Here is a 25,554-nt window from a genome sequence, read left to right on the forward strand (position 1 = left end):
CTGGTCGCAGCAGAGCACAGCAGTTATCACAGCAGCAATCTTCTTCGTCCAATAATCCGAACCACAGTATTATTGCATATTATTACTGACAATATTATTCAACATTCTAGGGCTAAAGGCCATAATATTGCCCAATATTATTGTGCAGTATTATCGACGGCCTATGATCCGCTTTAACAGAGATCTCAATAAATATTGAGCTGCACGCAACCGACCGCCAGAGCTGATAAATCGGTTTATCGGTCGTCTCTCGTCTGAAAACGCGGAACATGTGTAGGATGCTTTGCTGTAACAGACAAAATGGAAATACCAGCTTTTTCTACTGCGAGAGTATGATCATATCCCAATTCTGAAGTTGGATATGACTGACAAATACGTTGAAAGGTCTTCTTGTTGCTGAAGGGAATTTGGAGATGAAATTTCTCTTAACGAATTTCGTTTTCTGTTGGCGGCACTCCCGGTTGCCATGGTTTTGTTTATGTGTCAAAATTTGCAGGCGGTTCGTTTCAGTTGGGTTTAACCTTACTTAATATTATACGTCCTGGTATCTTGTTTTATGTAGTAAGAAGAAGAACAATAATGAGATGTCGTTATAGCGTAATACTCACTAATGGTAACAGTTCATAATAACTTTTCTATTACTTTGTGAGTAAGAAGGTATGTTGACATAGTAAATATGATTGTTGTGACGAGAAGCTAAGGCATTAGAACCCTCACAAGTTTTACATTAGGGTAGCAGCAGTTTGCAACATTTGTCGTATCCGACGTAACTAAAGACGATTTTATTTTGTTAAGAGTGTCAGCTTGGTGTGGAAACGAAGTATTAGAGCTTATAGGCCAAAAGTTTTTTTTTTTTATTTGGTATGCGCCTTCCATGGCTCCGTACATGCGAGTGATTCGCCTGGATGTGGAACGTGTCAATACAGTTGTACAAATACAATTAATGCTACGGATTTGTAATATAATAGAATGAAATAGATATTAATAAGTATCACTTTTTCTCATTTACAAGCTGTCATATAACTAGTATAGCAGTTCACACTATAACATTATAACTATAACATTAACATAATATCATCCATCTAATAACTTAGAGACTAAATACATCTATTATTAAGGGAGTGCATTATTTATGGAAAAGACTTCATCAATGGAGTACAATGGATGACCAAGCAGGCATTTTTTAACGTACCTTTGAACAGCGTTTCATTTCCTCTTGTACATTTAATATAATTAGGCAATGCATTAAAAGTCTTTATAGCAGCATACTTTACTCCCTTCTGTACAAGTGATAGTTCCAACATGTAGATCATCCTTACCTCTAGTATTGTAGTTATGGTATGAACAATTTGTTTCATACTGAGCATAGTCTTTATTAACAACATTCATCAGAGAGTATATGTACTGAAATGTTGTAGTTAGTATACCTAACTGTGTGAAAAGATTTTTACATGAGGTTTGTGTAGGAACCCCACACATGATTCTGAATGCTCTCTTCTGAGCGGTTAAGATTTATTTTGAGGCTGGTGAATTACTCCAGAAGATTATTCCATAACTCATTAATGAGTGAAAGTATCCAAAGTAAGCTGATTTTAAAATATTGATGTCCTGAAAATGAGTGATGATCCTTAAAGCAAAAGTTGCTGATGAAAGCCTTTTTTAGAGTAAGGGACACATGCTGTTCCCAGTTGAGCCTACTGTTCTAGTTCCCGGTTGTCATGAGCAATTACTATATTTTCTGGAGTTTTATTTGTTTTGTGGAACTGTATAAAATTAGTTTTTTTAATATTATCTGAAAGAGAATTAAATGAAAACCAAGCTGTAACTTCTCTGAGTATATCATTAACATCAGTCTCCAGATCAGCAGTAGACTTACCCATCTTCTACAATGCTTGTATCATCAGCAAACATTGTGAATTCACAATGTTTACTAATGGACAGGGGTAAATCATTAACATATTAAAAACAGCTAGGGTCCAAGGACAGATCCCTGGGGAACTCCATGCTGTATTTTGCCCCATTCAGAATCCACTAGACTAGAAGATCCTTTGTTGCAGCCATTTAGAACCACCTTTTGTTTCCTGTTTTCAAGATCTGATTTTTAACCAGTTACCTATAGGCCCTTTGATTCCGTAATGATAGGCCTTCCCCAAGAGTATCTTGTGGTTTATATTTGTATTGTGTTTACAGAATCAAAGGCCTTGGAAAGCTCACAGAAGACACTAACTGGTGACTTCTATTAATAGACTCCAAGACCTCATTTGTGAGTGTGTATATGGCATGCTCTGTGAAAACCCCTTTTTGAAAACCAAACTGTCTGTGGTTAATAATATTAAGCTTATCAAAATGTCCCACAATCCTGTTATACACAGCCTTTTCAACACCCTTTGAAAACATTGTTAAGAGAGAGACAGGACTAGAATTTTTGACATCTGTATAGCATCACCAGACTTGAAAAGAGGTCTCTCAATGGCATATTTCATTCTCTCTGGAACAACTCCCTCATAAAGAGACGTGTTGCAAATGTGAGCAAGTACTACACTTACATCATTACTGCAGGCTTTCAACAGTTTACTAGAGATGTTGTCTATACCTGAAGATCCTTTACTGTTCAATGAGTGAATTATTATTTTTTATTTCGTTAACAGTTATGGGTGGTACATTAATATCATTAAAACTTTGTGGGAGGTTAAGTTTCAGAATATCTGCAGCTTCCCTCAGGTCACCACTGAACCCTATTTGAGAAGTGACAGTAAGTGGTTGTTAAATGTGTCTGCTATCTGTTTACTATCAGTTATTTACAAATCGATAATTTTTAGGTCAGCAGTTTTTACATTGTCAGATGGTGCAGTACCTGTTTCCCTTTTTATTACATTCCAAATTATACTGATTTTATTATTTGAACAATTAATTTCAGATTCTATGCTCATACTTTTAGATTTTTTAATGACTTTAGTTAAAATTTTACATTATGTCCTTTAATAGTTCATCTGGAGGGGATTATTGGATTGTCTGAATATTATATAAAGTTCTCTTTTTCTCTGGCATGATATTTTTATACCCTTGGTGAGCCATGCTTGTTTGCTTCATTGCCTGTTTTGTAATCTGCAGATCTTTTTTGGAAAGACACTTTCAAATATACCTGATAATTCATCAGTAAATAAATTATATTTTGTATTAGCATCATTTGCAAGATAAATATATCTCCAGTCAGTCTCCTGAATGCATAATTTAAAGTTTATGATATTTTCCTCATTCATGTTTCAAATGGTTTTCCACTGTGCACCAGCTTTGCTCTGATTTGTATTAAAGTTGTCAATTGTAAGTATTTGCCCATCATGATCAGGGAGACCATTTATGACTTTTCAACTTTGATGTGATGAGTTATACTCATATCTACAAAGATATTGTCTATTAGAGTGCTGGAAGTGGCAGTAGTTCTTGTGGGAAATCTGACAGTGGAGACAAGATTGTATGTATGCATTAAAGTTGCAAACTCTGTCTTAGAAGATGAGCTTTCTAGGAAATCTATATTAAAATCTCCAGTCACTATAATGTTGCTATTTTTCCTTCAGAGATATAATAGCACAGAATCTAATTGTTTCATGAATACTTTAAAATTACCAAATGGAGCCCTGTATACTGCTACGATTGCCAGTTTCTTGTTAGCTTCTACTGTTTCTTTGACACATGCCTCAAAGTGTTTCTCTACATGATATTTCTCTACATCTATTGTACTGAAGGACAGACTGTTTTTCATGTAAATAGCTGCCCCACATTTGCACATATGCTTTCTACAAAATGAGGTAGCTAATATGTAGTTTGGAATATTGAGCATTTCGTTGCCAACAGTGACATGGTGTTCTGTCAGACAGAGAATATGAGCACAATTTGTGCCTGTTGGTTCATCAATATTTACAATAAATTGGTCTAACTTACAGAGCAGGCTTTGAATATTTTGGTGAAAAATTTTGAGCTTATTTTTAATTACATGATTGGTTTTGGTGCTGCCACTGTTGGGACTGAGTTTTATTTCTTTTGCCATGCCAGTATTACAGGAACAGTTTTCTGCAGGGGAGCTGTTGTACTGGTGACCCCCACATTTGTTGTAATTAACTGCATTACTTACATTCTGATTGGAACCTCCCCCCTTCTGCCCCAGTACCATAAAAATTCCCTATTTGCAGCTGAGGACTTTCTTGATCTCAGGCACAACCTTTGTTGAGCAGCTGCAGTCACTACTGTGCTCCTTTTTGCCATAGAGGGTGGATCTTCTGTTGGTGAGGTTTCTACACTGTCAGCCTGATCCTGTGGGGGTTGGTGTTGCTGTTTCTGCTATTGATGACCGTTCTTCCTCCTTAAATGCTGCTGCTGCTTCACAAGTTGGGAGTGTTGATTTTCCAAGGCATTTAAAACGAACTTGCGACCTTGGTTGCAGAGAAAAATACCAGACTTTAGTGATTGTACAAAATCAGGAATATCACCTATGTCCAAAGGCATATGTTTCCTCCATTAATGCACCTACTATCTGTCAGGGATGTTGGATGTCATGAATTTGGGTGGTGAAATCATCTCGGATTATCAGTGTTGTGTAGAAACACTTGAAAAGTTTCCTTCATCTTAAGATAAGTAGTAGGAAACTTGTCGGAATGTTACGTCTAGACAACATTGGTCAAGGGTTACATAGTGGTGGCCTTCCTTTATATTTTTCATAGTTAATGTGTGATACATGCACATACTGCAAGCAAAATAATTGTCTGCACCACTGTCGTACATTAGGACTAACCTGATAATGTTGCCAGGCTCATACTCAAGTTTTCGTCGTGATTGCTCCCTCATATCGGCCTTGATATCATCAAGATTGGCACTGCTAATATGTTGTTTTCTAAGAGAAAGTTCACATGGCCATCAGAAATAGTTCCCTGATAGTTTTGATGTTTTACCAACAGCATTGTTCACTCATTGGTTTAATAATGATTACTATATTTATTTGTACAGTTGAATCACACATGTGAGAAGCTGCTGACATTTTATTGTTTGTTTGTTCTTAACAGTATTAATATGTCGTACTTACTAGTAATTGATTTTCAGTTGACCAAACCTCATCCTCTCTTACTAGTGCAAGGTATCACTGAAAGAAACATGCTATGTCAGCCCTTTACCTCTTTTCTTCCATTTGGACTAATACTGAAGCTTGGAAATTGGTTTGTTTATTAAAGGAGTGGGGTTTTTAATATTCTTGCAGATTTTGAAGTTCTTCAACAGCAATATACAAACTGCAGATGCCTACATCAATATCCATACTCTATAAATCAGTGTGAAACACATGACAGAGGATACTTTCCAATGTACTGCACATCACAGTTTCTTGCCGTATAGTATGTGAGAAGAATTATTGCTCAGATGTTCCTGTGCACCCTAGAGTTAGTTAAATAGCTAGTGTTTTCATAGTCCCTATGGAAGCTATTGTTTCTGTTGTAGGCTATGTTCCTACATTCCTTGTTTATATTGGGTCTTGAAACTTTATGAGAAAGGTTTCGTAAAATATTTGACATCTATGTTGGAGTGCCTACCAGTTCTGGTTTTTCAGTATTTGTGTGACAGCCACCCGTAAGTCAGTCAAATGTATAAGACCATTAACACTTCTCTTCTCTGTTTATGTCCAATACCTCTTTAGTCTCATTTGGTGTGGGTCCGATATATTTGGGCAGTGTTCTCTGTTGGGTTGCACGACAGTTTTGTAAGGCTTCCCTTTGTATTTTCCTTTGTGTTTGGCTTTGAATAGGACACAATCTGATGCTGCATGGCTTTCAGCAGGAGGCCCCTCCAGTGTATAATACTTGTAGATTTCAGTAAAACACATTTTAACTGAATGGTTTTGTACAATAGTGCAGGGGTTAGCTTACCAGCTAATCTGTCCTCTACTATAGTAGATAATGAGATAAATATGCTATGACTGTTTGAAGTTTCTGATTTGTGGTGTAATTTTTTTAGTCATTGTACTATAATCTGCTTAGGATTTTAACAGCCTGTTTTAATATTGACAATGTTGGTAATTTTGCATTCACCGTAATTGGGTATGACTGACCACTCTTCCCCCCCCCCCCCCCCCTTTTTCACACACACACACACACACACACACACACACACACACACACACACACACACACACACACACACACACACACACACACACACACACACACCTCTGCCTCTTGTTGGTCCTTTAAGTGTGTTAGGATCTTAGAAGTTTGCTTTAGAACCTTTTTTGTTTTATAAAGAGGTATCTGACTCTTTTCAGAACAACCAAATGATCTGATCTCTACATAGAGGACACTGATCTGTTATGTAAAGGGTCTGTCAATAAGATCCAATTGCATTCAGGTAAGCAGTAATTCTACCTCTACCTACACAAGTTATCCACTCTTCCCCTATCCCCACTCAAAAGGGGAAGAGTGGTTAACTTGTGTTGGAAATGCCATTTTAGTTGCTACAACACTTCTATATACACTACATATTAAGAATTTGGAATTTATTTAAAACTGGCTGTGATGATAGCTGTTTGTCAGAAGCCAGGTGTGTATCTCAGCCATAATGCAATCTTACTATAAGTGAATAATTTTTATCCAACTACATACAAATTTTAAAAATGTCAATGCAGAAGTTTAAAACTGCCTATATGTCATAAAAAATTGGGTCAGTTGGTATGTGGACAGATAAGACCTCAACATTCAGCATTCTGAAATGACACTGTCTCAGAGACTTTATTGGTCTCAGACAGGCATGATTTCATGTATATAGACTGAAGCAATGAATGAAAATTTGTACCAAGGTTGGGAATCAAACCCGGGTGTCCTGCTTACTAGGCAGGTATGATAACCACCTCAGCACATCAGCTCACACAATTGCACGGATTACCCTGGAAAGCCTCCCTCCTCGATCCAAATTCTCATTGCCACCCCAGTCTACCTTAAATATCCCCTTACACATGAACAAAATTGCCAAGGCCCTCCTTGTTCTGGAATAGCACCTCAGCATTGAACATAAATGGGATCCAGCCTGAAACCCAGGAGCAGACACTTATACAAATGAAATTACACAATTTCATACACTTTACTGGTCTCGTACAGATATGATTTTATGTACATAGACTGAAATGACGAATGATTTTTTTTAAGTCCTGTGCAGTTGTGGGAACTGCTGTGCCAAGGTGGCTTAATGGCTCGATTTCTGGCCTCGGTACAAAGTTTCACTCACCACTTCAGTCAATATGCATAAAATCATATCTGTATTAGACCAGTAAAATCTCTGAAATTGTGTCATTTCATTTGTATAAATACCTCCACCTGGGTTTCAGGCCTTATCCTCCATTTACATTCGATGCTGAGGTGCTATTCCATAACATGGAGGGCCTCGGCAATTCTGTTCGGGTGTAAGGAGGGAATTTGAGGTATAGTGGGGGTGCAGTGAGAATTTAGATTGAGGAGGGAGGCATGCCAGGGTAATCCATGCAGTTGTGTGAACTGCTATGCCAAGGTGGTTTAGTGGCTAATTCACCTGTCTAGTAAGCAGGAGACTTGATTTTGATTCCCGGCCTTGGTACAAATTTTCACTCACTGCTTATATAAGATTCCACATTCTATTGTATTACTGTCTTGCATATACCCAGCTAACCATTAAGTTAATTCTTTGCTAGGATTTAAATTTTTACTTATATAACATATTGATTTTACTTAAGTTGTGTCATAATGCTAATGGAAACCAAAGGACTTTCTCAGACACAGTACAGGAAATAATGGCTACTGCAGATGAGTCAATGCAGCTGACAAAACGTGGTTCCATCTGTTTGGCTTTATGTTTTAGTTAACAAACCAAATTTTGGTACTAGTCAGACAATTTCGCATGTTCTATGTCAAACTGTAACACTGGGATGTTGTACAACTTTCTGTTACCAGAATTCAATGTACAGTATTGCAACCATGCCCTTTGATTACAACAGGATGATGCAGTTCTGCATAGCTTCCATGACTTGGAGTCTGTGGATAAATCTTTGCAGAACATGTCATCAGCTATGGTGTAAAATACTGGCCTAACATTAGTATGTGTGACAGTTATGTGAGGATATTTGTAAGGGAAGGTATGTACTAAGCAAGCTCACACAGTGGAAGATTTGTATGATGATGTTTCTTGTGACATAATTCAGTACTGTGTTATTCAAAATATAATTTGGTAAAAAATGACATCAATTTCCTGTTGTACAGATCAGGTAAACCAAGTATGTTATATAATTTTCAACACTTTCAAAACTTTTTCTTAGATGCTTTAGTTGCCAATTGCAATAAAAATGCTAGAAATAACTTTATACTATGCAGAACCCTACTATGGTTGAACTCTGCTGTACTGAAGTCTTGCCAACAAAGTACAAATTACAGTTTTTTTACAGTATACTACAATTAAATGAATCGAACAGTAGGACAATAATACATTCCATAGTGAACTGTTGGTTTTACGTACAGTTTACTACTATACTTATTTCTAGGGCAAGATTATTGCTTACGATATTATTCATGTTAAATCCAAGTTGTTTGACCATTTATAAATAAGTCATTGCTTAAATCGTTTTTTAAAAGTATCTCCTGTCAGCATCTTAAGATTATTTGGTAGCAAATTACAAAAACAGCTTCTTTGACTTGTAGGTATTTTGCTGTTAACATTAATCTTCTCGTAACCAAATGAAATTCTGTTTTATACTTTGTATCATGGTCATGAATTTGCATGTTTCTACTTGTGGCTTTTTTGTCTTGTTTCCCTGTCATAATGGTTTCCAGCATATGCGTGGCATAAACTGTGAGAATATTGGAACTAGTAAACAGGCTTTTACAGGACATTCTTTGTTACACTTTTACTACATTCCTCAGGGCTTTCTTCTACAATACTAGTGAAGCTGACAATGCTAAATATGTATGAGAATTGGTTATACATCTTATACATCCTGATTCCCCCCCCCCCCCCCCTCCCTCCTTCTCTCTCTCTCTCTCTCTCTCTCTCTCTGTGTGTGTGTGTGTGTGTGTGTGTGTGTGTGTGTGTGTGTGTGTGTGTGTGTGTGTGTGTGTGTGTGTGTGTGTGTGTCTCCATCACCTCCTCCCCCTCCCCCCTTGCTCTGTCCATCTCCTCTTCTCCCTCGTATCTCTCTCCACTTCCCACTCCCTCTGTCCATCTCCTCCTTCCCAATATCTATGTTCTTTTTCTTCAGCCTCCCTTTCTTCCATCTCCTTGTCCCATTTCTCATACCTAGAACCTTGTTTATTTTTATGTATAAATAGATTGAGAATTTAAGTCTTGTAAAATTAATGGTTAAATCAGTTGCGATAATTGGTATTTGGTGTGTGTGAGATATCTCCTGCTGCTGGATCTGTGAGGATAGTAGCTACAATGACAGTATTTCATGTAGCTATAATCTACAAACTGGTGGGATTACGAAGATTCAGACGTTAAAGATTTCATAGTAGTTTCTGATTGTAATGTGATAAGCCATACATACAACATTTGTGTTGTATAGAAAATTTGAGTTTGAAATTATACAAAAGGAGGAAGAACATATAATAGAGAAACAATTTGTCTAATGGTTTAAATGCCCTGCAGTCATGGTTAAAACTTGACCGCAAAAATAAAATGAAATCACACACTTTCACAATGCAACATAGCACAGCATTATTTCTCAGAGGCAGTTTTAAACTAAAACCTGAACATTGTCTTTTTTTATATACTTAATCTCCTATGTTCATCCAGATGAACTGTTTATTAGAAATATTGTGCAAAAATTCCAAGAAATTGTTGAGATTTTTGCTAATAATATTTCCCGATTATATGTTTGTATATTAAAATAATATTTAGCCTACATCCATTTGAATGTTTATTAGAGTGTAATGTGTGTAATAATTTGAATTAAATTGTTCAAGTACTTTTCGAGATTTTCAGTAACAGTGTTAAACGATGACTTTTCTTTATAAATAGCTTAGATGAAAACCCATGTATATAAGTGTCGCAGGTCCTGCCCCACAGTACCAATCCATAATACAAGAAAGGGTAAAATACGCCAAAATATACAGTTTTTAGGATTTCAGAATTAAGGTATGATGATACTCTTTTTAATACACATACTTGGTGTGCAAGTATGAAATGCATATTTCAGACAACAGATGTCGCACCCATGCAGTTTATGCTATAAAGATTTGACACTGCACCAGTTTGTTGTGCCATGAACGAGTGACAGACATGCACCAGGAATAATTGGAAAAGTGAGTGCATAGTGTTGTGTTCAGTATATCTAAATTTATACTGAACAAAGAGTATCTGTGGACAGCATTATTTTTTGTTTCCATTTGAAGAAAACTGGTGTTGAATCATACCGATCGCTTCGAGAAGCTTATGGTGAACATCCCAGAACACAGGTCGGTGATTTGGGATGAACATGCGCCATCTCAAGATGAGTGTAAATGATGGTTTCGGCATTTCAAAAATGGTGACTTTGATATGGAAAACCGCCAAAAAAATATGGAGATGTGGCATTGGGAGCATTGTTGAATGAAGATGATTCACAGACACACACAAAAAAAATTGCCAAACAATTACCAGGCTTGGTGTCTTTCGATTACCACTTGTTTGCATCGATGGGTCATGCATTTACTGAGCAGCACTTTGGTTCGTACGCATGTGTGAAAAAATGGCTTGATAAATGGTTCACAGCAAAAGAGAGAAATTTTTGCTGGGATGTTATTCAGAAATTGTCTGAAAGATGGGAAAAATGTATAACAATTGCTGGAGCATACATTGAATAAAGCACTATTTATCATTCTAATAATAATAATAATTGTTGTTGTTGCAGACATTCTCAGCTTGCTGCTTTCATGTAAGTTGGTCATCTACTAAACCCAAAAATTTACATTCGGATGTGGTTTTCGACAGAATCTCTCATTCACAATAATTTTTCAATTTGGACAACTTTGTTTAGAGTGATTAATGTTACTTTTTTCCCTATGTTTCTAAGGTTGCCTATGTCTTTCAAAATGGGCACTTGTCTTTCGAAGGAAGCCTGAAATATCGTCAGAAGGCCAGGCTCACTATTTGCACAAAGTCAACAGATTTGTCATCCGCATTGCAGTAGCCAAATACATATTATCTAGAGTACTTTGGAAACCCTTGGGAACACCAAAATGTACATTTCTTATTCTTGACTACTTTCAAATTAACTAGTTAGTTTTATTTTCCATTGATTATTTGTATGGTAAATCGTAATGATGTGAAACAAGTCATTTTACATTCACATCACAAATTAAATTATAAATATGGTTACATGCTGAATGTTTATAAGTTTATTTAAACATACAGGTGCCCATTAGCAATTCCTACTTACCACTTTTTACAAGTCACAAAAATAAAAATTCTTCTATGGAATAGGTTCAGTTTGTTTTCAAATTTTACTTTGCTATCAGACTTATCACTGGGTGAGTAATCAAAAATTTTGGTTGCAGCATTGTGCACCCCATTCTGTGGTAAGGACATCTTTAATTTCTAGTAATGAATGCCAATTTTTCTTCTTTTATTGTAATTATGGATCATTGTTCCTTTTGAACTGCAGTGGATTATTTGCAACAAACTCCATGAGAGAAGAAATATGCCATGAAGCAGAAGTCAAACTGGTTGATTCCTTAAACAAATGTCTACAAGATGATAATGTGTGAGCACTAAATGTTATTCCTATAGCATGGTTTGAGGAATAAGACTTTTTTTCTGAAAGATGTGTTACTCCAGTATATTATACCATATGACATTATTGAATGAAAATATGCAATACATCAACTTACTGATTTGTTTTTCCCCAATATTTGCGATGATTCTAAGTGTAAATGTGGCTGGACTAAGTTGTTTTAGGAGTTCTAGAATGTGATTTTTCCAGTTTAAATTCTGGTGAATATGGACACCCAAAATTTTTGTAGTTTCTGACCTGTTCCTTATTTTCTCACCATGTGGTACACTTACCAGTGGGTCAGTACCTCTAGAAGTGCAGAACTGAAAATGTTGTGTTGTTTTGAAATTGAGAGGGAAACCATTTGTTGAAAACTACTAGATAACCCTTTTAAGAACATAATTATAATTTTTTTGCTGCTGTATGTGTGGTTGGATTGATTAAAATACTAGTGTCAGCTGCAAAAAGAATTTATTCTGCTTGTATATTAGACAGAAGGTCATTTACATATACAAGGAACAATAATGGTTCTAATATTGAGCCTTGTCTAACCCCATATGTGATTTCTCCCTAGTCAGAAGAATCTCCCTTATAATATTTCTTGAATTAGGTAGTAAGCACAACTTCCTGTGTTCTTTTGTTTAGGTAAGGTGCAAGCCATTGGTTGCCTGTACCATCAACTCCTTAAAACCTCAGTTTATGTAGGAGAATCTTTTCTGCATTCTTTTGGTTAAATATTACACTATCCATTGGTTGCCTGTACTGTCACCTCCCTAAAACTTCAGTTTATGTAGCAGAATTTTTGATCACACAGTCATATGCCTTACACAGGTCACAGAAAATGCCAACAGATACTACTTTGTTATTTAATACTTGTAAAAATTGTTGAGTGAATGTGTAAATAGCATTCTCACCTGAGCAACTCTTCTGTGATTTACCAAGGATGTTATTGTTGTTGCCTTGGGACACTATTCTAGAATACATCACCTTCTCAAAAGTTTTTGGAAAGTGGTATTAGTAATGTAAAGAAAGCTTTCAATATGAAGTTTTTTTATTACCTTGATCGCAGGTATCTATACTATATTAGTAATGTAAAGAAAGCTTTCAATATGAAGTTTTTTTATTACCTTGATCGCAGGTATCTATACTGGACCTTTGGTGTGTATTGGAATTTGTCTATTTACTGCAATAACATATGTAGAAGTAATTTTGTTGTATTTAAAATTCACTGTCCATTACAACGGTGCGAATACAAACGTGCAGTTCATCGCTCATTGTGGTTTCATGACCTGTACTCTTTGGGTATATTGAAGAGAGGGTATGTAAAATTGTTATTTCACGATTACAGTTACTATAGTGTAAATACTTTTGTAATTTTTGTAACCTTTCAGAACTGAAGATGGCAGCTTAATCCTGTAGTAGTCCAGTGTATATACAAGTGGTCAAGGCAATGAAAGACTTTGTATCGGAGGCTTTCTTTACAGTGAACATTTGATTGCTCTCCAGCCGACAGTGTCAGGTATTTATCATGTTAGTAATGAAATGGGTTGGTAGTTATTGAACATCTCTCCTATCACCTTTCTTATTTCAGTCTCTTTGGAAAAATGCCTTGAGTTATTGATGCATTTCATTTTCCAGAAAAGACAGTGCTTATTATATGAGGACAATCTGTAGTACTCTGTTGGAAACACCACCAAATCCAGATGAGCTTTTATTTTTCGGAGAGTCTATAAGTTTCTTAATTTCATAAGAAGTCAGTGGTACATCATATGATTGAATTGTATGAGAGTTGGTTTTTCAACATACTGATGTGGTCATTCTCTTGAACTGAAACTTCCTGGATGATTAAAACTGTGTGCTGGAGCGAGACTCGAACTTGGGACCTTTGCCTTTCGTGGGCAAGTGCACTACCAACTGAGCTACCCAAGCACGACTCACGACCCATCCTCACAGCTTCAATTCTGCCAGTACCTTGTCTCCTACCTTCCAAATTTCACAGAATTCTTCGCAGAAGAGCTTGGGTACCTCAGTTGGTAGAGCACTTGCCCACAAAAGGCAAAGGTTCCGAGTTCGAGTCTCGGTCTGGCTCACAGTTTTAATCTGCCAGGAAGTTTGATATCAGCGCACACTCCACTGCAGAGTGAAAATCTCATTCTGGATTCTCTTGAACTGTTTATCCCTATGCCTACTATATTTAAGAAATGGTTATTAAATATGTTTATTACTTGTATTGAGTAGTTTTTGTAGCATGTAGCTGCTGCAGGACATTTAATTGTTCTTGATAACAGGTTACGTTTCTCTTTTCCTTTCACAAGATACTTTCCTCCCCTTAGTGATCCAGGGTTTGTATGTGGCAGGCTAATGTCTTTTCTGAGTAGTTTATATGGAAAGCTATTTTTAGCTTACCCTATATAATTTCTGTACACTGTTGTCTACCTTTTAAACATGTCTCCAGCTGTTGCTTGAGTTTTACAGTGACATAAATAATGTTAAAACTCATGGGACATATAGCAAAAGAAACTGCTGCTGGCATACTTCTGATAATTTCAACAAGCTCTGCTAGAACATTTGCTTTGAGCCACAGAAAGTGTGGTCTTGCTTTAATTAACAGTACTGCGTTACTCGTAATGAAATGTTGTCTTGCTTTAATTAACAGAATTACTCATAACCAAGTGTTCGTGATGCTGCAGTGTTAAGTGAGCTCCTGGCCCATCAGAAATCCACCCTGGTTCATAGAATATATGAGAAGAGTGCAAACTTCAAGCTCAGGCTTCCGTCCTCTGCAAATGGACTTACAGCATAATGATAGTCATTGGCAGGAATGCTTCACAACTCTATTGTAGAAGAATTAATTGTTGACCAGCTTAGAGTGTGGTTATTGGTATGAAAACAGTGGCCAGTCACTTTAAAGGAGTTTCCATTCATCTACTGTTTTAACCACAGTTGCAGTGTTCAATGTCCATAACAGATACATCAGCTGCAGTGCATAAGATAAATCAGTGTCAAATCATGGGACACTGCAGATGTTGCTTGCCACAGCTGACTTAATTCAAAAAGACCAGCACCAGAAACAACAGAACAACGTTATTGATGAGCAACATACTGCAAAATCATGAAACGAATTGTTTCTAGGTATAAAAACCAAATAACCATGATGTGATGATAACCAGTACATCCAGTCCCATAGCAAGTACTGAGCCTGTATAAGCATTTCAGACACAAAGATACAGTGTCATTGGATATAAAGCCATTGAAGGTTTTGTGGAAGGGAAGAATAAGAAATCTTATGATTATTGAGAAATGACTTTGCAGATTGAAGTTTAATGACTTTGCAGGTTGAAGTTTTCAGGCTCAATGTGTCAACAACTGTAATACTAGTACAAACAGGATTAAAAGAGAACTGAAATCAGCTACAAACAATAATGTTAATGTTAGTATTTGCAAGATATGACAAGAAAAACCTTCAGATATACCTGCTTGATGATAGCAAATTTGTCACCAGAGGCATTTAAACAGCTGCCATGCATCCTCTCATACATATTGGCTGCATCCACCTGGTTCAGCGTCCTCACTGTCACCTTTTCCAATATCTCGGCTCCACTTGTTTACATAATCATTCATTAGCATTAGTTATGAATATAATAGAGGGAAACATTCCACATGGGAAAAATATATCTAAAAAGAAAGATGATGAGACTTACCAAACAAAAGCGCTGGTGGGTCGATACACACGCAAACAAACACAAACATACACACACAATTCTGCTTTCGCAACCAACGGTTGCCTCGTCAGGAAAGAGGGAATGAGAGGGAAAGACGAAAGGATTTGGGTTTTAAGGGAGAGGGTAAGGAGTCATTCCAATCCCGGGAGCGGAAAGACTTACCTTAGGGGGAAAAAAGGACAGGTATATACTCACACACACACACATATCCATCCACACATATCATTTTGTGTGTATGTTTGTATTTGTTTGTGTGTCTATCGACCTGCCAGCGCTTTTGTTTGGTAAGTCTCATCATCTTTCTTTTTAGATATTAGCATTAGTTAGTTTCATGATCAAGCTGTCACACAATTGTTGAGCATTCATTTGGTCAGGCAGTGAGTTAATGGGCTCATACAAAATGTTGCAAGTACTCTCTTTGAGCAATATTATATTCTTCATATAGACATGATCTTCAAACTTCTCTACCACCAATTATTAAACAATTACAATATGCAGACAATGTGTGCCTTTACCCAACAGTCATGTTTCTCCAGGGGTGGCATCTTGGGCAGTACATGTATCAATCTTATTATTGATTGGTAACCTACATAAATTGTATGTTATGAGCTCTCCTGGCTATAGTAATGAAGTGATAAGTTGGCTGGTGGCCCCCAAGTACTTATTGTCACAAGTCAGCACCATTCGGAACACTTCTTGTCAACTGTTTTCTATTTCAAAATGTAGCCCCCCCCCCCCCCCCCCCCACTCGTGCGCTCCTTTCAGAGAACCCAAAGTTGTGACACTGTAATTTCCTGATGAAGTGGTATTGTGTTGAGTGAGCAGACGGTAATTGATTATTTTAAATGCAATTTGTGACACAATCACAAATATTTACCACTCATTGTGTTGTATTACAAAAGCCCTAATTTAATTTCATATTCCTTGCTGCAAATATGTAATACATTTGAAGATGACTGTTGCTGTAATGCTTAAAATGTATACCAAAGCAGCTGATTGGTATGAGGCACACATCGCCACGAGTTATCAGCAATGGAAGATAAACAGTAAGACAGTCCCCTCTCACATCCTCTAACTGCACAGTGACCACACTAATTGCCCCTCTGCCTCTGAGGTAAGTGGCCAACTTTACTTCTCTCTCAGCTGAATTCACGGATGTCAATTAAAACTAAGCACATCTTAAAATGTTACTGTCTCTGTAAGTATTTTTATTTGTTACTGATTGTGAACAGGAAAACTACACTCTGAGGAAGCTGTCAGTGTTAGCTGATGTTTCTGCATTTGGCTGTTAGGTGCTGGAAGCTTAGTGTTGTAAAATACGGAGGAGACTGCAGGCCACATGAATACTTGATGGCTGCTGGTCTAGATTATGTTGTCATATGTTGTGACAGTTGGCTGATAAAAAAGGGTTGTAGCAATACCACCTCACAAATCACAAGTTGTTGCATTTCCTCACAAATATCTGCAGCACCTTTCTTTGCAGGTGAAATTGGGAAAGCAAATAATATTAGGAATAATTTGATTCTGGGGACTAATTTAGGACTCATGACTAATATCAGGCTTCTCAGGCTAGAAAAAGCTATAAAGATTCTACACACGGTGTCCAACACTTACATCAAGTTAGTAGTCATGGCATTATACAAAATACAGTGCTGCTGTATTTGAATCTGTATTCTAGAAAAGCCTTACACACAAATCGCTGCTCTGCTGTGGGAAACTACGGAGTGCTTCTTCATATATAGTGTTAGTTACTAGCAGATAAATGTGTGTTACAGAGAATACAGACTCTTGATCATCACATGCTTAGGTGTTAACTAAGTTATAAGAGCTCCTTCAAACTATTTATTGTTTCTATCTTGAAATATAATGCACACTGCTGAGGAGTAATGGTAGAAGTGCTTCCTTACTACCCAGTACACCTAAATAACCAGCACTTCAAAATTTATTATCCTCAGATTGCCAGTTCATATAACATCCATCTGCTACCCAAATGTGAAGTGTCAAATATAATGATGTATTCAAGGAAATTGTGCAACTGCAGTGGACAGGTGTGATTAAAATATACACTGATGGCCTAAATTAATTGATTAACCTTCCATATATCAGTTGCATCTTCATTTGTCCTGGTCACCAAGCAGAATAAGTGTATCCCCACCACCAATGCAAATATTTACTGCAGAGGCAGTGGCTGTCATACATGCTTTCCAGTTTATGAAGCCACTTGAAACTGAACAAGATTATCATATTTGACTCATTAAATGTATTAGAAGCTTTCAGTGCCCCCAGTGCTGCAGAGGGACAACATTGTTAATCCTATTATAATAATACAGTACTGTAAGTGGTTGAGCTGCATAGCTGCAGCAGTATGGAAATTTGGTGAACTTCCATTGTATGAAAGATTTCAACAAAATGAGTGTGGGCCTTCTTGCAAAGGACGCCACAAGCACTTTCTTATCCCTCATTTCACTGCAACAGCTACATCCTTGAACTTAAAAGTGAGGCCATGTAATGTGTGGAAAGAAGAGTGGGAAGAAATGCAATGGCAGAGAGGTGACCAGTACTATAATGTGCAACCTGCTTCACCCAGAGTATCATAATATATGGACTGGACATCCAGCAGACAGAGATCAAATTCTCTACCTGTTACTACAGCAGTTCTATAGGGTTCTGTCATAGTGTCTTTCTTTTCTTAATATACATGAATGATCTACCTAGTTCTTTGCCCTACTAGACAGTAATATAAGCTGAAATTACAACACTCATGTGAGTGAGATGACATACCAGTATCCTAGTAGAGCTTAAGTCAAAAGGAAAACAGTAATAGTTTTATTTGTCCATGGACCATTCTGTTCAGAGGTATTGGACACATCATGTTTACATGGAATTTGAAAATTACACACTTACAAGTTTCTGAATTACACAATTACTTGAAAATGTCAATAAAATGAATGATTATCTTAGTATATAAGCCTCTAAAAGCACTGATATGCATACAGATCTTTCATTTTTACATGGAGCTAAACAGATATATTTGTATAGAAGATGTGCTTATTTATCTTAAAATATTTACTTATGAACAGTGAGTAAGGCTAGCAACCTGCTTCCCTGCTACCTTAAATATGATGCTGGCAACAATCAGAGCAAAATGCCTCGGACCTTTGGAGGTGACGGAGTCCCACCTCTAACTGACAAACCAGGGACTCCTAAGATACGACTTGGCAAACAAATGGTAACGAGATGGGGGAGCTATTAATATCAACGGGGGCTACTCTGGGAAGAAGGTAGAGCTGGCAGAGGCTGCAAGTAAGATGGGGCTGGATGTTTTAGCTGTTAGTGACATTCGGATAAGGGGTGAGAAAGAAGAGGAAGTGGGAGAATACAAGGTCTACCTGTCAGGAGTCCAAGCAGGAATAGCACAATGGGGTGTAGGGCTTTACATCAGGAAAGAAATGGAACCCAGCGTAGTTGCAATAAGGTATGTAAACGAACGACTGATGTGGATAGATTTGACAGTGTCTAACAAGAAAATTACGATTGTGTCAGTATATTCACATTGTGAAGGGACAGATCAAGATAAGATGGATAGTTTTTATGAGGCACTCAGTGATGTAGTTGTTAGAGTAAAGGACAAGGACAGTGTTCTGCTCATGGGTGATTTTAATGCCAGGATTGGAAATAGAACAGAAGGGTATGAAAAGGTTACGGGTAAATTTGGAGAGGATATGGAGGCCAACAGGAACGGGAAACAACTCTTGGATTTCTGTGCCAGTATGGGCTTAGTAATCACAAACTCCTTTTTTAAACATAAGAACATTCACTGGTATACTTGGGAAGGCAGGGGAACCAGATCTATCATTGACTATATAATAACAGATCAGGAATTCAGGAAGGCTGTGAGGGACACACGTGTATTCAGGGGATTCTTTGATGACACTGATCATTATTTAATCTGCAGTGAAATTGGGATTGTGAGGCCGAAAGTGCAGGAGGTCAGGTCCATATGCAGGAGGATAAGAGTGGAGAAACTTCAGGATAAGGAAATCAGGCACAAGTACATAACAGCGATCTCAGAAAGGTACCAGTTAGTTGAATGTAGTCAATTACAGTCAATGGAAAAGGAATGGACAAGGTACAGGGACACAGTACTAGAAGTGGCTAAAGAATGTCTTGGGACAGTAGTGTGTAAAAGTAGGATGAAGCAAACAGCTTGGTGGAATGACACGGTCAAGGCAGCCTGTAAAAGGAAAAAGAAGGCGTATCAAAAATGGCTACATACTAGAACTCAGGTAGACAGAGAAAGTTGTGTTGAAGAAAGAAACAAAGCCAAACAGATAATTGCAGCATCCAAGAAGAAATCTTGGGAAGACTTTGGAAACAGGTTGGAGACTATGGGTCAAGCTGCTGGAAAACCATTCTGGAGTGTAATTAGCAGTCTTCGAAAGAGAGGTAAGAAGGAAATGACAAGTATTTTGGACAGGTCAGGAAAACTGCTGGTGAATACTGTGGTAATTAGCAGTCTTCGAAAGAGAGGTAAGAAGGAAATGACAAGTATTTTGCACAGGTCAGGAAAACTGCTGGTGAATACTGTGGATGCCTTGGGCAGATGGAGGGAATATTTTGAAGAGTTGCTCAATGTAGGTGAAAATACGATCAGTAATGTTTCAGATTTGGAGGTAGAATGGGATAGGAATGGAGATGGAAATAGGATCACATTTGAAGAAGTGGAGAAAATGGTCAATAGATTGCAGTGCAATAAAGCAGCTGGGGTGGATGAAATTAAGTCGGAACTCATCAAATACAGTGGAATGTCAGGTCTTAAAATGGCTACACAGGATAATTGAAATGGCGTGGGAGTCGGGACAGTTTCCATCAGACTGGACGAAAGCAGTAATCACACCAATCTTTAAACATGGAAACAGAAAAGATTGTAACAACTACAGAGGTATCTCTTTAATCAGTGTTGTGGGTAAAATCTTCTCAGGTATTGTTGAAAGGAAAGTGCGAGTATTAGTTGAGGACCAATTGGATGAAAATCAGTGTGGGTTTAGGCCTCTTAGAGGTTGTCAGGACCAGATCTTTAGCTTACGGCAAATAATGGAGAAGTGTTATGAGTGGAACAGGGAATTGTATCTATGCTTTATAGATCTAGAAAAGGCATATGACCAGGTTCCTAGGAGGAAGTTATTGTCTGTTCTACGAGATTATGGAATAGGAGGCAAACTTTTGCAGGCAATTAAAGGTCTTTACATAGATAGTCAGGCAGCAGTTAGAGTTGACGGTAAATTGAGTTCATGGTTCAGAGTAGTTTCAGGGGTAAGACAAGGTTGCAACCTGTCTCCACTGTTGTTCATATTATTTATGGATCATATGTTGAAAACAATAGACTGGCTGGGTGAGATTAAGATATGTGAACACAAAATAAGCAGTCTTGCATATGCAGATGACTTAGTTGTGATGGCAGATTCGATTGAAAGTTTGCAAAGTAATATTTCAGAGCTAGATCAGAAATGTAAGGACTATGGTATGAAGATTAGCATCTCCAAAACGAAAGTAATGTCAGTGGGAAAGAAATATAAATGGATTGAGTGCCAAATAGGAGGAACAAAGTTAGAACAGGTGGACGGTTTCAAGTACTTAGGATGCATATTCTCACAGGATGGCAACATAGTGAAAGAACTGGAAGTGAGGTGTAGCAAAGCTAATGCAGTGAGCACTCAGCTACGATCTACTCTCTTCTGCAAGAAGGAAGTCAGTACCAAGACTAAGTTATCTGTGCACCGTTCAATCTTTCGACCAACTTTGTTGTATGTGAGCGAAAGCTGGGTGGATTCAGGTTACCTTATCAACAAACTAAATATACTAACTATATCTTCCCTGTACATGAAATCTTATCTCCTTTCAGTAAAAACAGCCAGAGACTTTAACTTCCAGTAGATTTTTTATTTATTTATTTTATTTTCTGTCGGTATATTGAGGTTACGGATATGAAAGTAGCTAGGATGATTGCAGGTACTAGTAGACGAGAACAATGGCAGGAGGGTGTCCACAATGAGGAAATCAAAGAAAAACTGGGAATGAACTCTATAGATGTAGCAGTCAGGGCGAACAGGCTTAGATGGTGGGGTCATGTTACACGTGTGGGAGAAGCAAGGTTGCTCAAGAAACTCATGGGTTCAGCAGTAGAGGGTAGGAGGAGTCGGGGCAGACCAAGGCGAAGGTACCTGGATTTGGTTATGAATGATTTTGAAGTAATAGGTTTAACATCAGAAGAGGCACCAATGTTAGCACTGAATAGGGGATCATGGAGGAATTTTATAAGGGGGCTATGCTCCAGACTGAACGCTGAAAAGCGTAATCAGTCTTAAATGATGATGATGATGATGATGATGATGATGAACAATGAGTATGTACAGATGTAATTATTGTAATTTGAAGTCACTTTATGCTATCTGATAAAATATTACATATTTGCACAGTTACATGTGAACATATTACTTTAACTTTTAACCTCAAGGTATTGGTTAATTCTGTATGGACAAATTTTAACAAAGTGACATTTTAATTTACTTTTGAAATCACATATTTTCTCTCATCCCTATATAGTGTGGTAACCTATTGTATAGAAAGCATCCCACTTTTACAAGCTTTTTGTCTGTGAATTTGAGCCGAGTTTTTTCAGTGCGATGATAATTTTTATTTCATGTGTTATAGTTACAGGTGTCTCTGTTTAATGATACAGTGTGATTAATTTTTAGATAAGTAATTGTTTCATTTATGTACAATGATGATACTGTAAATACGTTGAGTTCCCTGAGTTTATTTCTACAGGAATCTCTAAAAAATAATTTTGCTATACAACTTACAGATTTGTTTTGTTGTTTTAATGCTCTTTGTATGTGCACATTTGCAGCATTTCTCCAGACCAAGATAATATATGATGTTTGTGAATGGACTAGCCCATAGAATACTGTTTGTAGTGTTTGTGTATTGTCCTTAACATTCTTCTAATCAGAAATATACCTGAAATCATGTTACAATAGATATTATTTACATGATTCTCCTGTGTCAAGTACCTATCCACCATTACAACCAGAAATTTGTAATTTTCTACCTCTTTTAGATCTAAGTCTCCAACCATGACAATTATATTGTTCACCTTGAGTGTTTCGTTTGCATGTATTTGCATATATGTGCTTTGTTAACATTTATAAAAATATTATTTTCGCTGAAGTAATTGTTTCCATTTTTCGTACTTGGAGAAGCTTTCTTTTGTAAGTCATCTGCTGAAACACAGCTTGTAACAAATGGAAGTGTCATCTGCATACATGACAGTATTTCCACCTACTATTTTGGGCATATTGTATACATATAAAATGAAAAGTACTGGCTGAAGCATTGATCCTCGAGGCATACAATATTTTAAAAAAGTCAGAATTTGAATAGACATTTGAAATAGTATTGTTCTCTTTGTTTTATTTGTGCACACTGTTCTATTCTCTATTTTCAATGAATGATTTATGATATTCTCTGCTTTCCCCCTTTTACCACATCACTGAAGCTATTGTAATGATATGTTGAGCCATACACAATCAAAGGCATTTGAAAGGTCAAGAAATAAACCACAAAGTTCCTTCTACTCACCTAATGCCTTAGTTACAAGTGTTAAAAACTTCGCTGGTGCTGTTTCACTGGCTCCACCCTTCCTGACCTCATGCTGGGCGTAATTCAAAGTGCTGCATTTTTTTTTACAAAGTTTGCTATTCTGCCAGTAATTGCACTTTCTATTAATTTAGATAGGGCAGGTGTAACAGTTATTGGCCTGTAATTTCCTGGGTATTCTTTGCTGCCCCCTACATAAATAGGGATCACTTCACTCCTTTTTAAACATGTCAGAAATGAGTTTTTTTTTTACTGGTTGTGGTTAACATGTCTGTGTAGTGACTACAAAAAAGTGAACTAATACTAAATAAAAACAAAATAGAAGCAATATACTTCTATCCCTACAAACTAAGTGAAAATGTAAATGAGAGTGAATGTGTCAGACTATTAGAAACTGATTTTGACCAACAACAGAAATGGGATGCAACACACACAGACCATTTGTGCATTAAACTGCCATGTATGATTTCCTTACTACACAAATTAAAAACCTATGTTAGCTAGGAACAGGTTCAGTCCTCATATTATGCTTTCTTCCACTCTGTTTATGGAAATATCATATGGAGCAACTCTTCTGGTGCAAAAACAATGTTTATGTGGGAAAACAAGCAATGAAAACTATTACAGGCATTCTAAACAGTTGTGCCAGCTGCATTTCACAAACTAAATATACTAACTGTATCTTCCCTGTACATGAAAGTCTTATCTCCTTTCAGTAAAAACACCCAGAGACATTAACTTCCAGGAGATTTTTTTATTTATTTATTTTATTTTTATTTATTTATTTTATTTTCTGCCCATATAACAAAAAGTTTGTGGACATTGTCAGGAAAATTTAGATTACATTACACATATACAGTAAAATATTTATATTCTTCCATAACAACATATGGATCAGACACATGTCTGCATATATTATTTTTCAAAAGGGCACTACAAGTAGATTCCTCTATAGCAGGGCTTCACAACATACGTGCTCGCGGAGCAAGCTGTGAGCAGCAAGGCGCGAGCACGGAGCAGCGCGAGCACGCTACTCCCACTACCGGACCAGAGCGGGAGGGGGGAGAGTCACGTGGGGCACACAACATTTCCGCCAGTCAATGTAAATCCGCGGCCACCTGCAGGGATATCACTCACGAATTATTACTGCGAGAAATGAAACAAATAAAGGAGAATGTATACGTGCTACATAATTTTATTAGCTTAATTTATGTCTCTACATTCGTATTAATTTGTGAACTGTTACACAATAAAAGGTGTCACTGAAGTGTGGGATTCTCGGTTATCTTGTACTTTTTGCCCTTTACAATTGCATCTACGTTCGGAGTAATTGTTCTTTTGCATTGTAGGCGCAGCGTGCAGTTTAAATTTCGATCAGACAATGCGTTTTTCAGGCGCGTCTTGTTACATTTCATTGCAGAGAACAGTTGTTCACAAACATACGTGGAACCGAACATTGATATAATTGTAGCCGCCAGTTTGTGCAAACGAGGAAATCTATCCTGAGGGAAGTGTCTGTAGAAATCCAAAATGTTTTTCTTGTTCTGAAATTTGTCTCTGTATTTTCTGTCACACTGCAGGTCAATAATTTCTAGTTGCAGCTCAGGACGAATCTCTTCAATATTCGCCGAATATGGAGAGGAGAACAGATCAAAATCACTGTCTAGTGCTGTCAGATCTTGAAAGCGTTGATCAAATTCTTCCGTAAGGGCAACTAAACTATGTGAATAACATTCACAGCCTTTGTGAACATCTTGCATGGACAATAATTTAGGAAAATGAGCTAGATTTCCTGTTTCCAGCTGACTCACCCAAAGTGTCAATTTCATTTTAAAAGCTCGTATTCAATCTATGAAATGAGTAATTAGCAGATCTTTACCTTGCAGTGAAATGAAATGTTCAAAGCATTCAGATGGCTAGTTAAATCTGCTAAGAACGCGAGATTACATTTCCATGAAGGCTCTTTCAATTCAGGAACACACATGCGATTTATTTCCATGAACATATTTATCTTATCTAATAGGCAAGAAAATAGATTTAATAATTCGCCACGACTAAGCCAGCGGACCTCGCTGTATTAAGGCAGGCTACCATACTGGCTTTCTACATCCTCAAGAAAGCTTTTAAATTGCCTTTGTTGTAGCCCATGCTTCCTTATATAATTGGTTGTACGAACAACACTCATCACATTTTTTAGAGCGATACTCTTTGCACATAATTTTACCTGGTGGATCACACAGTGAACGCCCCTTATTTCATTCGGCACGGTCAGTTTTTACATTTTCTCCTTCAACAGCGCAACGAAACCTGATTTTTTTCCCTGTCATCGCTGGTGCACCGTCTGTAGACACTGAAACTAAAGAATTCCATGACAATCCTATATTTTCAACACTACTTAAAATATCACCTCCGGTTGTAGTGTTCTTC

General features: G+C 37.2%; 1 protein-coding gene across 5 annotated transcripts in view; it reads left to right on the top strand.

The window, feature by feature from the left end:
- Nucleotides 1-371: 371 nt before the first annotated feature.
- The window catches only part of LOC126174784 (serine/threonine-protein kinase dyf-5), a 255,876-nt gene continuing 230,693 nt past the window's right edge, over nucleotides 372-25,554 (top strand). For 2 of the 5 annotated variants that reach the window (XM_049921145.1, XM_049921148.1), the window contains exons 1-2: nucleotides 372-613; nucleotides 13,138-13,265. The gene's annotated coding sequence lies outside the window, so the exon portion shown is untranslated. Of the gene's footprint in view, nucleotides 614-6,301; nucleotides 6,385-13,137; nucleotides 13,266-25,554 lie in introns of those variants that run through there. The other 3 variants (XM_049921149.1, XM_049921147.1, XM_049921150.1) reach the window with 2 other exon arrangements.

This window comes from Schistocerca cancellata, chromosome 3 (assembly GCF_023864275.1).
Source record: "Schistocerca cancellata isolate TAMUIC-IGC-003103 chromosome 3, iqSchCanc2.1, whole genome shotgun sequence".
Lineage (NCBI taxonomy): Eukaryota > Metazoa > Arthropoda > Insecta > Orthoptera > Acrididae > Schistocerca > Schistocerca cancellata.